The sequence below is a fragment of the Cherax quadricarinatus genome, chromosome 26, assembly GCF_038502225.1.
Source record: "Cherax quadricarinatus isolate ZL_2023a chromosome 26, ASM3850222v1, whole genome shotgun sequence".
In the NCBI taxonomy this organism is placed as follows: Eukaryota; Metazoa; Arthropoda; class Malacostraca; order Decapoda; family Parastacidae; genus Cherax; species Cherax quadricarinatus.
Genome location: NC_091317.1, coordinates 38,042,030 through 38,057,029, shown reverse-complemented (window position 1 = coordinate 38,057,029; position 15,000 = coordinate 38,042,030).

Here is a 15,000-nt window from a genome sequence, read left to right as displayed (position 1 = left end):
GGTGGGATTGAACTCCAGGAGCCAGGTCTGCAGCCTGTCCAGATCCCTTTGTAGTTCTGCCTCGTCTTCGATCGAGTGAATTCTTCTCATCAACTTCACGTCATCTGCAAACAGGGACATCTCAGAGTCTATTCCTTCCGTCATGTCGTTCACAAATACCAGAAACAGCACTGGTCCTAGGACTGACCCCTGTGGGACCCTGCTGGTCACAGGTGCCCACTCTGACACCTCGCCACGTACCGTGATTCGCTGCTGTCTTCCTGACAAGTATTCCCTGATCCATTGTAGTGCCTTCCCTGTTATCCCTGCTTGGTCCTCCAGTTTTTGCACCAATCTCTTGTGTGGAACTGTGTCAAACGTCTTCTTGCAGTCCAAGAATATGCAATCCACCCACCCCTCTCTCTCTTGTCTTACTGCTGTCACCATGTCATAGAACTCCAGTAGGTTTGTGACACAGGATTTCCCGTCCCTGAAACCATGTTGGCTGCTGTTGATGAGATCATTCCTTTCTAGGTGTTCCACCACTCTTCTCCTGATAATCTTCTCCATGATTTTGCATACTATACATGTCAGTGACACTGGTCTGTAGTTTAATGCTTCATGTCTGTCTCCTTTTTTAAAGATTGGGACTACATTTGCTGTCTTCCATGCCTCAGGCAATCTCCCTGTTTCGATAGATGTATTGAATATTGTTGTTAAGGGTACACATAGCGCCTCTGCTCCCTCTCTCAATACCCATGGGGAGATGTTATCTGGCCCCATTGCCTTTGAGGTATCTAGCTCACTCAGAAGCCTCTTCACTTCTTCCTCGGTTGTGTGCACTGTGTCCAGCACATGGTGGTGTGCCCCACCTCTCCGTCTTTCTGGAGCCCGTTTTGTCTCCTCTGTGAACACTTCTTTGAATCTCTTGTTTAGTTCCTCACATACTTCACGGTCATTTCTTGTTGTCTCTCCTCCTTCCTTCCTTAGCCTGATTACCTGGTCCTTGACTGTTGTTTTCCTCCTGATGTGGCTGTACAACAGTTTCGGGTCAGATTTGGCTTTCGCTGCTATGTCATTTTCATATTGTCTTTGGGCGTCCCTTCTTATCTGTGCATATTCGTTTCTGGCTCTACGACTGCTCTCCTTATTCTCCTGGGTCCTTTGCCTTCTATATTTCTTCCATTCCCTAGCACACTTGGTTTTTGCCTCCCTGCACCTTTGGGTAAACCATGGGCTCATCCTGGCTTTTTCATTATTCCTGTTACCCTTGGGTACAAACCTCTCCTCAGCCTCCTTGCATTTTGTTGCTACATATTCCATCATCTCATTAACTGGCTTTCCTGCCAGTTCTCTGTCCCACTGAACCCCGTTCAGGAAGTTCCTCATTCCTGTGTAGTCCCCTTTCTTGTAGTTTGGCTTCATTCGTCCTGGCCTTCCTGCTTCTCCCTCCACTTGTAGCTCTACTGTGTATTCGAAGCTTAAACCACATGGTCACTGGCCCCAAGGGGTCTTTCATATGTGATGTCCTCGATATCTGCACTACTCAAGGGAATACTAAGTCTAGCCTTGCTGGTTCATCCTCTCCTCTCTCTCTTGTAGTGTCCCTTACGTGTTGGTACATGAAGATTTCCAGTACCACTTCCATCATCTTAGCCCTCCATGTATCTTGGCCCCCATGCGGGTCCAAGTTCTCCCAATCGATCTCCTTGTGGTTAAAGTCACCCATGATCAGGAGCTTTGCCCTGCATGCATGAGCTCTTCTGGCCACTCTAGCCAGTGTGTCAACCATCGCTCTATTGCTCTCGTCGTACTCTTGCCTTGGCCTCCTGCTGTTCTGTGGTGGGTTATACATCACTGCTATTACCACCTTGGGACCTCCAGAGTGAAGCGTTCCTGCTATGTAATCACTTTCTTCTCCGCTGTCTCCTCTCTCCAGCTCATCAAAATTCCAGCGATTTTTGATCAGCAATGCCACTCCTCCACCCCCCCTGTTCCCTCTGTCTTTCCTCAGGATTTGGTATCCAGTTGGAAAGATGGCATCTGTTATCATACCTGTAAGCTTGGTTTCTGTGAGAGCTATGATGTCCGGTGATGCCTCTTTGACTCTTTCATGCCACTCCTCCCACTTATTTGTTATACCATCAGCGTTTGTGTACCATACCTTCAGTTTCCTTTCCAACACTGTGGTTTGTGGGGCCTTTGAGGGTGGGAGACCTGGTGGAATACTGTGGGATTCTATAGCTCGGTGTTGGGTGGAGGCTGTGGGTATGGATTGTAGTGTGTGTTGGGATGGTGTGATAGGTTGTATGGTTATGAGGATAGTTGTGTGTGTGCTTGTCCTTGCTGTTCTGTTCTGCTCTGACTGACCCCTGTGTGTATGTGTGTGTGTGTGTGTGTGTGTGTGTGTGTGTGTGTGTGTGTGTGTGTGTGTGTGTGTGTGTGTCGTATGTGTGTGTGTGTGTGTGTGTGTGTGTGTATGTGTGTGTGTGTGTGTGTGTGTGTGTGTGTGTGTGTGTGTGTGTGTGTGTGTGTGTGTGTGTGTGTGTGTGTGTGTGTGTGTGTGTGTGTGTGTGTGTGTGTGTGTAGTAGGTTGGTAGATACCAATCACCCAGGGAGGTACTATCGTCTTGCTAAAAGCTGAAACCTGTAGTTGTTTTACTCAGTGGTAGAAATGCTGGTGTCTTTCTGTCTCATAAACACGTCATGCTTCTACTTACACTTAGTCACACGACATATACGTGTACACGTATATGTATGCACATCGATCTAAATTTTCTCATATTTTTCCAAATAGTTTTTATCTCCTTTCGTCTCCATAGGAAAGTGGAAAAGAATCTTTTCTCCGTAAGCCTTGAGTGTCGTAAGAGACAACTAAAATGCCGGGAGCAATGGGCTAGTAACCCTTTCTCCTGTATAAATTACAACAAATAAAAAAAATTAATATAACTAGGATGTTTGGGTGTGCGTGGATGTTGAACAGATAATAAGAATGAGATAATTGCGAATGTTTTGAATGAAAAGAAATTGGATGCCCTAGCTCTAAACGAAACAAAGCTGAAAGGGATAGGGGAGTTTCAGTGGGGAGAAATAAATGGGATAAAGTAAGGAGTGTCTGAGAGAGTTAGAGTATAATTGATCCTTCAATAATATTGAAGGATCAGTTATAGAAGAAGAAGAAGAGAGAATATAAGTGTATTAATTCAAAAATTATGTGGATGAAATTAAGGGTCGGATGTGAAAGGTGGGTTATGTGTGTAAGCACCAGAAAGAGAGAGAGAGAGAGAAAGAGAGAGATAGAGAGAGAGTGAAAGAGAGAGAGTACCACACTTGGATCCACTTCGAGGACAGAGAGAAGCAAGCTTCTATACCACAAGACGAGCAGAAAGCAGCAGCTTCACTCTGGCTGTACCCTTCTCCAGAACATCACTTCATCTGAGATCATTTATCCCCAGGATGACTCGGGTCTGGAACACATTCATACAGCATTATGATGTCAACGAGATAAAGTCAGTTGATCAAATGAAAATGCTGGCCCACAGATGGCTCCAACTTCATCTTGTTCCCTACTTGTATGTTTCATAACAATAAAAATGCTTTCAAATGAGCTGATGTAGGTAACAACTCTCAGCTTGTCAATAAAGTTAGGAATACTTAACTTGTAAATATCTTGTCAATAAAGCTAGGGATCCTTAAAAAGACCTTGTCAAACTCTGTGTAAAAAAAAAATATTTTGGGAGATGTTAAGCGAGTGTTTAGGAACTTCTGAACCAAGTGAAAGAGTAATTGTGGTTGGGGGACCTATATGCTAAAGTGGGAGAAGCGGTTAGAAAAAGTGTGGTAGGTATGTTTGGGGTTCAAAGTGTGAAAGATAATGTGGTCTTTGATTCAACTTTATATGGAAAGTGGTTTGGTAATAGTAATATTTATTTTAAGAAAAAAAAAAAAAGATAAATAAATATACAAGATATGATATAGGGCGTAATGACAGTAGTTTGTTGAACTACTGATGCAGCCACAGTGAGAGTAAAGGGTGGAGGAGATGCAAGGAGAATTGAATCAGCATGTAAGAAAGACATAAAGGTTTATAAACTAAAGGAGGAGGCATTTAGGGTAAGATATAGACAACTGTTGGAAGAAAGATGATTTAATGGGAGCATAGGCAATGAGATTGAAGTGTTAGAGTATTCAGCAGAAGTTTGTGGTTACAGGAAAGTGGGTGCGGGAGGGAAGAAGAGCAATTACTGGAACGATGAAGTAAAGAGAGTAGCAAAAGACAAAAAGTTAGCATATGAAAGATTTTTATAAAGTAGAAGTGACACAAGAAGGGAGGAGTTTATGGAAAGAAAAAGAGAGGTTAAAAGAATGGTGAAGGAATGTAAAAAGAGAGCAAATGAGTGGGTAAGATGTTATCAACAAATTTTGTTGAGAATATGAAAAAGTTTTGGAGTGAGATTAATAGAGAGAGTGCAGGAAACGAATGCATTTGGCAGTTAAAAATAAGAGAGGAGATTATTAGATGGAGAGTTAGAGGTATCCGGATGATAGAGGGAATAATTTGAGGAACTGTTGAATGTGGATGAAGATACAGAAGCTGTGATTTCGTGTACTGGGTAGGGAGGTATAACCTCTTGTAGGAGTGAGGAATACCTATTTAGAGTGTGAGGGAAGTCCGTGATTCAGTGGGTAGAATGAAAAGGGTAAGGCAGCTAGGATTGATGAGATAAAGAGAGAAATGTTAAGCAGGTGGGAATATAGTTTTGGAGTGATTAATGCTTTTATTTAATAAATGTATGGAAGAGGGTAAGGTACCTAAGGACTGGCAGAGAGCATTCATAATTCCTTTATATAAAGGCAAAGTGGCGAAAAGTGTGTAAAATTTATGGGAGAATAAGCCTGTTGAGTACCTGGTAAAGTGTATGGTGGAGTTATTATTGAAAGAATTAAGAGTAAGATGGAAAGTAGGATAGCAGATGAACAAGGAGGCTTTAGGAAAGGTAGGGGGTGTGTGGACCAGGTGTTTACAGTGAAACATATAGGTGAACAGTATTTGATGATAATAAAGAAGTTTTTGTGGCATTCTGGATTTGGAAAATGCGTATGATAGGTGGATAGGGGGCCAATGTGGCAAATATTGCAAATGTGTGGAATAGGAAGTAGGTTACTGAAAGCAATGAAAAGGTTTTACGAGTATAGTGAGGCTCAGGTTAGAGTATGTAGGAGAGAAGAAGATTATTTCCCAATGAAAGTAGGCCTTAGACAAGGATGTGTGATGTCACCATGGTTGATCAGTATATTTATAGATGGGTTTGTAAGAGAAGTGAATGCTCGGGGGCTGGCAAGAGGTGTGGGATTAAAAGATAAAAATCTAGTACAAAGTGGATGTTGTCGCAGTTGCTCTTTGCTAATGACACTGTGCTACTGGGAGATGATGAAGAGAAGTTGCAGAGGTTGGTGGACGAGTTTGGTAGGGCATATAAAAGAAGGAAATTTAATGTGAACATAGGAAAGAGTAAGGTGATAAGGATAAAGAAATTATGTAATGAAAGATTGGATATCAGACAGGAGGAAGGGAATGTATTCAGATATTTGGAAGCCGACTTGTCACCAAATGGGTCAATGAAAGACTAGGCAAATTATAAAAATGATGAGGGGAAAAAGGTGAGTAGTGCACAGAGGAGTCTGTGGAGACAAAGAATATTCTCCATGGAAGCAAAGAGGGGAATGTATAAGAGTATAGTTATACCAACGCATTTATATGGGTGTGAAGCATGGGTGGTGAATGTTGCAACAAGGAGAAGGCTGGAGGCAGTAGAGATGTCATGCCTAAGGGCAATGTGTGGTTTGAATATAATGCAGAGAATCCGTAGAGTGGAAATAAGGAGGAGGTGCGGGGTTACTAGAAGTATTATTCAGAGGGCTGAGGAAGGGTTGATGAGATGGTTCGGACATTTAGAGAGGATGGAATGAAGTAGAATGACTTGTAGAGCGTATAGGGGGTCGGCCTAGTAAAGGTTGAAGCGGAGGTAGAGGAGTTTTTTTTTGTACGAGAAGCTTAGACTTCCAGCAAACATGCGCAAACGTGTTAGATAAGAGCGAGTGGGGACAAATGGTTTTTATGACTTGACGTGCTGTTGGAGTTTGGGCAAGATAACATTTATGAAAGGATTCAGGAAAACCGGCAGGCCGGACTTGAGTCCTGGAGGTGGGAAATACAGTCTCTGCACTCTGAAGAAGGGGTGCTGATAAGTTGCAGTTTTATTTATAACTGTAGTGTAGGCGCGCCTCTGGCAAGACAGTGATAGAGTGAATGATGATGAAAGTGTTTCTTCTTTTTCGGGTCACCCTGCCTTCGTGGGAAACGACGAAATATATATATATATATATATATATATATATATATATATATATATATATATATATATATATATATATATATATATATATATATATATATATATATATATATATATATATATATATATATATATATATATATATATATGCAGTGTGTGTGTGTGTGTTTGTATGTGCATATTCATGCTCACACAAGTCTGTTGGATGTCCAAGCCCCCAGCCCTCAAAACATACCTTTTTCTCTCCTTGCAACATATCCTAGGACGACTGCTACTCCTACTTCCCTCCATCCCAGATTTATGCGCCCTCCAAGTAATCTTATATTTCTTCTTCCTCTCTAAATGTCCAAAACCTCAACCCTTTCTAAGCCCTCTGAATAATGGTGTCCCGTAGTTCACACAGTGAGGTCCGTGGTTCGATCCCCAGTACGGGTTGAAACATTGGGAAATGTTTCCTTAACACACCTGTTGTCCCTGTTCACCTAGTAGTGAATAGGTACCTGGGTATTAACTGACTGGTGAGGTCGCAAATTAACCTAATTTGGCCGAAATGTCTGCATAACAAAGGGCTTTCTATATAGTATGTCACTGGTGACAGCTTGGACTGTATACGTAACATTATGTACTTGTAGAAGCTTTGATGATTAGTATTCTATTATTATTATTATTATTATTATTATTATTATTATGATTATTATTATTATTATTATTATTATTATTATTATTGTTCACCTGAAGTTCATTCCCAAATATCTTAACACATTTGCTACCTCCATACTCCCTTCCTCCAATCCGATATCCAATCTCTTATTGCTTATGTTTTATTCATACTCTCATCACCTTGCTCTATCTTTAGTTCAGTTTACATTTCCTTCTTTTACAGACCCTCTTACATTCGACCAGCAAACTTTGCAACTTTTCTTCTGAATCTCCCAAAAACGCCTTGCCATCGGCTGTAAAACAACTGTGTCAAATTTCACACTACACTATTTCATTCTCACAACTCTCCCCAATATCCTAACGTTCATTTCTTGTACATTTCCATCTATAAATATGGCATACCAGCAAGAGGACATCACACATCCCCGTCTAAGGGCTACTTTTAGTGGAAAATAATCTTCCTCCCTCTTACATATCCTAAGCTACATCTCACTATTGGCATGAAAGCCCTTTACTTCTTTAAGAAACCTACTAACTGTTCCATACACTTGCAACATCTGCCACGTTACTTTCCTATCCATTCTAAACTCATAAATGCAATGTTTTGTGCTTCAATGTAAACACTTGCTCTACACATCAGATACCGTTTATTAAATCTCCTTGCTCTTCTCTAAACCTGTCTCCGCCTTACCCATAATTCTTGCAATAATAACTCTGCCATACACTTCAGATGGTAAACTCAACAGCTTATTCCCCTTTAATTTTTGCACTCAGTTTTTATTCCCATTTCCCTTATAAAAAACCTATGCATCCTCTCTGCCTGTCCCAAGGTACCTTAACACCTCTAATGCATATATTGAACAAATGCAAAATCCCCTCCAAACCTACGTTCATCCTGCTTTCAATATGTCTACCTTAATCGCATTTATCCCAGCTCCTTTCTAACTTCTGCCTCACGCCGCTCGCCTACTCTCACATCTGGCTCTTCCTTACTCCCAAATGTTGGAAATCACTGCCCAGTGCTGGAAATCACTGCCCAGTGTTGGAAATCACTGCCCAGTGTTGGAAATCACTGTCCAGTGTTGGAAATCACTGCCTCGGTTTCTACATCAGCATTAACTAACTCCTCAAAATATTTCCTCCATTTACTCAGTAACTCTACCTCTCCGTCTAATGGCTCCTCTCCTTTGTTTTGAACACCTAAATAAATTTGTTAATTAGGTTGTAAAAGCTCTGCCACACATTGGTATAATTCAATCGTTTTAATGATGTTTAAATTTAAGCATTAATGCAAGACAAGCCACGGGTGATGGAAATCTTGTAAGGCTTGTTTTGTATGGTAAAGATCGCCTGTTTCCAATTGTTTTGCATTAATCATTAATGGAATTATTTTTCTGTTTTTTTTCAGGGAATGTTTGTTATCCTCATCGTGGGACATCTTGCCAGTCTTATTGTATTCTGTCTCGAGTTTCTCATGCTTCGCATTCAACAAATTATAAGTTTTCTTCACATAGAAGAGCAGACCGAGAAGCCTTTGCGTACATTGTCCTTTATTGAGAAAAATGAAACTGAGGCATTTTAAATATTGCTCATTGGTTACTTCTGGATATATTCCAGAAACTTGTTGGAACACTTATCCCTTCGTGTTACCGGTATCATTATGCTCTCCACATGGAATTCAAAGAAACGACTTGTACAACGTTACGAACCAATGTGATGAAAGGGAAAAAGAGTGACAATCATAATCCAGTCCAGAAAGGATTTGACTACACTAGTAAACTCATCTGTCTAGTCTTGTACTAAGATTACCATTCCTTTCTCCTTCATTGCATCTCTCATGAAGACGCGATTACAATTTCCAACGAGAGGCCTCGAGCAAAGTTATTTCTTCCCCAACCCCATCATGGTTGGTGTGCATTGTTGAGTGTGTGTTTGCTATTAGTTGCCTATTTGGAAGGGTGTTCTTTGTCGAATTTGACCAGGAGCAGCAGTCATTGCCCCCACAAATAGTATCTTGCTAGGAGCACCTCTGGGAAGCAATGCCATTGACACAATTCTCAGGAAGAAATTGGAAGAGTTAAGGAGAATGGAACAACGAATAGGCAATCTGGACACCCACGATGCCTTGTACCTTCTCACAAAGTGCTTGAGTCTGCCCAGGTTGACATATTTCCTAAGATGTGCACCTTCATATGATAACCCTATACTGCACGAATATGACAGTATTCTGAAGCAGATTTTTACGAAAGTACTTAACCTTACTCTAGAAGACGGGCAGTGGAACCAAGCTACACTTCCAGTCAGACTAGGAGGCATTGGTGTCCGCAAGTCATCACAGATTGCATTACCTGCTTTTCTGCCCTCGTGTATTGCATCCAGAGAGCTTGTAGCAGCGATTCTCCCTGAACATCTTAGGGACAAGATTGGAGTCCAGGACCAAAAATTCATTGACGGAGCAATGATCTGGGATAATCTAACGGGCTCTGAAACCAGACCTGCTCCCCCCAACAACTACAAACAATCGCACTGGGATGGTCCAATAGTGGAAAATATTGCCTCAACAGTGCTTCGGAGTGTGTCAGGGAAGGATAGAGCCCGCCTCCTGGCATTGAGAGCCCCTCATGCTGGGGACTTTCTGTTGGCTGTTCCCAACTCCAGCCTTGGCACACGCCTCGACCCACAGACCATCCGCATCGGTGTTGCCCTTCGACTTGCCGCCCCTATTCTCGCCGAACACAGGTGTATTTGTGGCAGCGAAGCAGCAGACCGATTCGGGTACCATGGTCTTGTGTGCCGTAAATCCGAGGGAAAGATTGCAAAACATGAGGAGGTTAATAACATTATCAAGAGGAGCCTCACAACAGCTGGATGCCCAGCAGTAAGGGAGCCACCCCAACTATGCAGATCTGATGGCAGCCAGAAGCGTCCAGATGGTATCACCCTTCAAGCCTGGACAGATGGGAAGCAGGTGGTGTGGGACTATACATGTGCATCTACCTTGGCTGATACCTATCTCCAATACACCAAGGAGGAAGGAGGGGCAGCTGCCAGCTTCAGGGAGTCCCAAAAGTCTAGAAAATATGGAGAACTTGCCCATCATTATATGTTTGTATATATATATATATATTTATATATATATATATATATATATATGTATATATATATATATATATATATATATATATATATATATATATATATATATATACATATATATATATACATATATATATATATATATATATATATATATATATATATATATATATATATATATATATATATATATATATATATATATATATATATATATATATATATATATATATATATATATATATATATATATATATATATATATATATATATATATATATATATATATATATATATATATATATATATATATATATATATATATATATATATATATATATATATATATATATATATATATATGTATATATATATATATATATATATATATATATATATATATATATATATATATATATATATATATATATATATATATATATATATATATATATATATATATATATATATATATATATATATATATATATATATATATATATATATATATATATATATATATATATATATATATATATATATATACATATATATATATATATATATATATATATATATATATATATATATATATATATATATATATATATATATATATATATATATATATATATATATATATATATATGTATATATATATATATATATATATATATATATATATATATATATATATATATATATATATATATATATATATATATATATATATATATATATATATATATATATATATATATATATATATATATATATATATATATATATATATATATATATATATATATATATATATATATATATATATATATATATATATATATATATATATATATATATATATATATATATATATATATATATATATATATATATATATATATATATATATATATATATATATATATATATATATATATATATATATATATATATATATATATATATATATATATATATATATATATATATATATATATATATATATATATATATATATATATATATATATATATATATATATATATATATATATATATATATATATATATATATATATATATATATATATATATATATATATATATATATATATATATATATATATATATATATATATATATATATATATATATATATATATATATATATATATATATATATATATATATATCATCGTGAGTATCGACCGGAGATCACAGAGTTGTGACAAACCTCTACATCGGACCATTGCTTCTGTATCAGTGAAAGTGCAGTGTGCATGTTGGGATTTGGGAAGTAGCGGTGGTGAGGGGATCCTGGCAGTGGAGGTGTGGAGGAGGTTTTGTTTACATCTGTGATCGGCCGGGGTCGTGGGTTGGGGAAGGAAGTGGCCGCCCACGACACGGTCATTGGATGGTGAACAGAACACCTCGGTTAATAGTGTGAGCATGGTGATTAGTGTGCCAAATGGCGAGGGTTTTTTTCTAAATGGAACAATAAGTGTATAACAATTAGCAAAAGTTAGTCAGTGATGTGCGTCTTGAGCGAACACACAGGGCCACTCCCTCCCCCCTCCCCCATCCCAGATCCCCTCCCCTCATCCCAGCCTAGGCCCACTGACTTCCTGACCAAGGGTGTTGCCGTTTAGTGCCCCACCAATTACAAGTTCCGCCGCTCGCTACTCCCCCACCCTCATCCCCCATGCATCCATGCTGCCCTTCACCCGTCACCCCACAGCTGGCGCCCTCCCACCCCCACGATATCAGCAATGTCACAAGTAGTCGCGGGTTCCCAGGAATCTTCACGACAGAGCCAAAGCTGTCGTTCACGAGGCATCTGCCGGGTGTGCCACAGGGAATGTGCACTCAATCCCACATCTGGCAACATCCGTGCACACAATAGATGTCTAGGCTCCAGGAGAGCTCCAAATGAGAACAACCAACAGCCTCCCCCAGCAGACAGGGCTGACAGCTACCGTGACTTCACCTCTACAGAGGACCTCAAATCTGCAATCAAATTAACATCCACCAGGACTCTGACACACATCCCCAAAGCAGCTCGCCCTCAAGCTGCTAGCAAATTCACTGACCTTCTGAAGAAAGTCAACGATGCTCCTTCAAACAACAGATCCTGGCACAACTTGCTGCTTTTTGGCAATGCCTGTTTGGCTGTCCCACCAAGGAGGGACAAGTCACTAGCAACACATGTTATTAGGGCAATAAATGCATTCCCAAGGGATGACAACCTCGTCCGTCTCCCCCCTAGGGCGACAAACACCCGCCGGGCAAATGCCAACAACAGGACACCCGACACCTCAAAAATCAGAGCCCAAATTAGCAAAAAAATAGAAGAGGGTAATACTATTGGAGCTTTGAGACTTATAACCAGTGAGGATACCATCGCTCCCAAGGACGTCAGCACGGCGCAAGCTCTGAAGGACAAACATCCACCCAGGGCTCCCAGTACCAACATTGACCTCCCTGACATTGCAGCAGGCGAAGAACATCTAACCTTACAGGATGCTGATGTGTATAAAGCTGCTATGTCATTTCCACAGGGTTCAGCAGGAGGTTTCACCGGTTTAAGGCCTCAACACTTAAAACAAATACTCAATCCAGCACTTGGTGAGGTTTCAGAGAGGCTGCTGTCTGAACTCACCAAATTTTCCAACCTGTGCCTGGCTGGCGGTGTCCCAGAGGCCATCAGACCCTTTTTCTTTGGTGCCTCATTGTGTGCCCTCCGGAAAAAGGATGGCGGAATCAGGCCCATTGCAGTGGGTAACACCCTTCGGCGCCTAGTCGCCAAGGCTGCAGTAAGAAGGGTGAGTCAAGAGGCTGCTGCAATGCTGAAACCAACTCAGCTCGGTTTCGGCGTTCAACAGGGCTGTGAAGCAGCTGCCCACGCAGCACGAGTATATATCAAAAACATGTCCTATGAAAAAGCCTTGGTCAAATTGGACTTTGCCAATGCTTTCAACTCAGTCAGAAGGGATGCTGCTCTCCAAGCAGTTTATAGAAACTTCCCTTCCCTTTATCCCTTCATAGAATCGTGTTATAGTGTGACTTCCAAACTATTGTTTGGGGACCATGAAATTGACTCGTGTGAGGGCGTGCAACAGGGGGACCCTCTCGCCCCCTTTCTATTTTGTTTGGTCATCAAGGAAGTCACGGAGGCACTCTCCAGCGAGCTCAATATCTGGTTCCTGGACGACGGTACCCTGGCTGGCACAACAGAATCTCTCCTGGAGGACATCAGTAAAATTAAAGACATGGGAGAAAGCCTGGGCCTTTCTTTAAACCCCACCAAATGTGAAATAGTTTCTACCAATCAACAGTTGATCCAGAATATTAGTACCGTTTTACCAGGAGCACGAGCCATTGATCCAGCCAATAGCACTCTCCTCGGTGCTCCTCTTGGGTCCAATGCCATCGATCTGGTCCTAGGAAAAAAAGTCTCAGACCTCCGGACGATGGAAAGCAGGATGAAAGACATTGACACACACGATGCCTTCTACCTACTCACCAGGTGCCTGTCAACCCCAAAACTTACCTATTTTCTGAGATGCTCCCCAGCCTTCAGCAGTCCAAAACTCAAGGAATATGACTCTCTCCTGAAGGCCATGCTAGAGAGTGTATTGAATCTTTCCCTTGACGATGGACAGTGGTTGCAAGCCTCACTTCCGGTCAGGCTTGGAGGGCTAGGAGTACGCAGATCCTCCCAGATTGCTCTACCAGCTTTCCTATCCTCTTCCATTGCATCAAACGAGTTGATAAGACAAATTCTTCCTGACACCCTCAGTGACTCAGCAGGAATAGAAGACCCTAGCTATGTCAGTGCCATCACCGAATGGGAGACTCTTGCTGCTCCAGCACCAAACCCTAGTGCAGCACTGGCTCACAAACAGTCAAGCTGGGATAGCCCAATTGCTGAAAAGGTGCTTGCCAACATGCTCAGGGCTGCAACATCAGATAGGGAGATTGCCCGTCTCCAGGCTGTGAGTGCACCTCACTCCGGGGACTTCCTCCAAACAGTTCCCATATCGGCAATGGGAACGCGACTCGACCCTAAGACCCTCCGTATTGCAGTGGCTCTGCGCCTTGCTGCCCCAATTCACACAGAATATATGTGTATTTGCGGCGAAGTGCAAGCAGACCAATACGGTCTACATGGTCTTAACTGTTCCAAAACCAAGGGCTGGCATGCAAGACACAATGAGGTCAACGACATCATTAAGAGAACCCTTGCTACAGCTGGATGCCCTGCCGAGAGGGAGCCACGATCACTTGCAGCAAACAATACCCACAACCCAGCAAACCGCCCCGACGGGATCACCATCTATCCTTGGAAGAATGGCAAGCTCTTAGCATGGGACTATACCTGTGTGTCCACACTGGCTGACACCTATATCCATCACAGTGTGGGGCGACAGGGAGGAGCTGCTGACCACAGGGAGGAGTACAAGATCAGCAAGTACAGGGACATTAGCCAACAGTATCAATTTGTCCCAGTGGGATCAGAGACCTTGGGATCATGGGGAAAAAATGCCACACGTTTCCTTAAAGAATTGGGTTCCAGACTCATCGACACCACCAGGGACCCAAGGGCAGCCACTTTCATGTTCCAGCGCCTCAGCGTCGCCATCCAGAGGGGAAATGCTTGCTGCATACTTGGCTCACGTCCAGCCTCGGAGGAGCTGGAGGAAATTCATCATCTTTGATACATTGTGCCATTGTATTCATGTTTATGTTTTTTTCTGTAAATGTATTTTGTTTATTAATAAATGTTCACATAGAATAAAACATATATAGGGGGTGGTAGGAGAAGAAAATATTCAAACAGCTCCGGGGAGAACCTTGAGTTTTCTCTGAGGTACGTTTATTGTCTTCTCTGAGGATGAGGGTCCCCA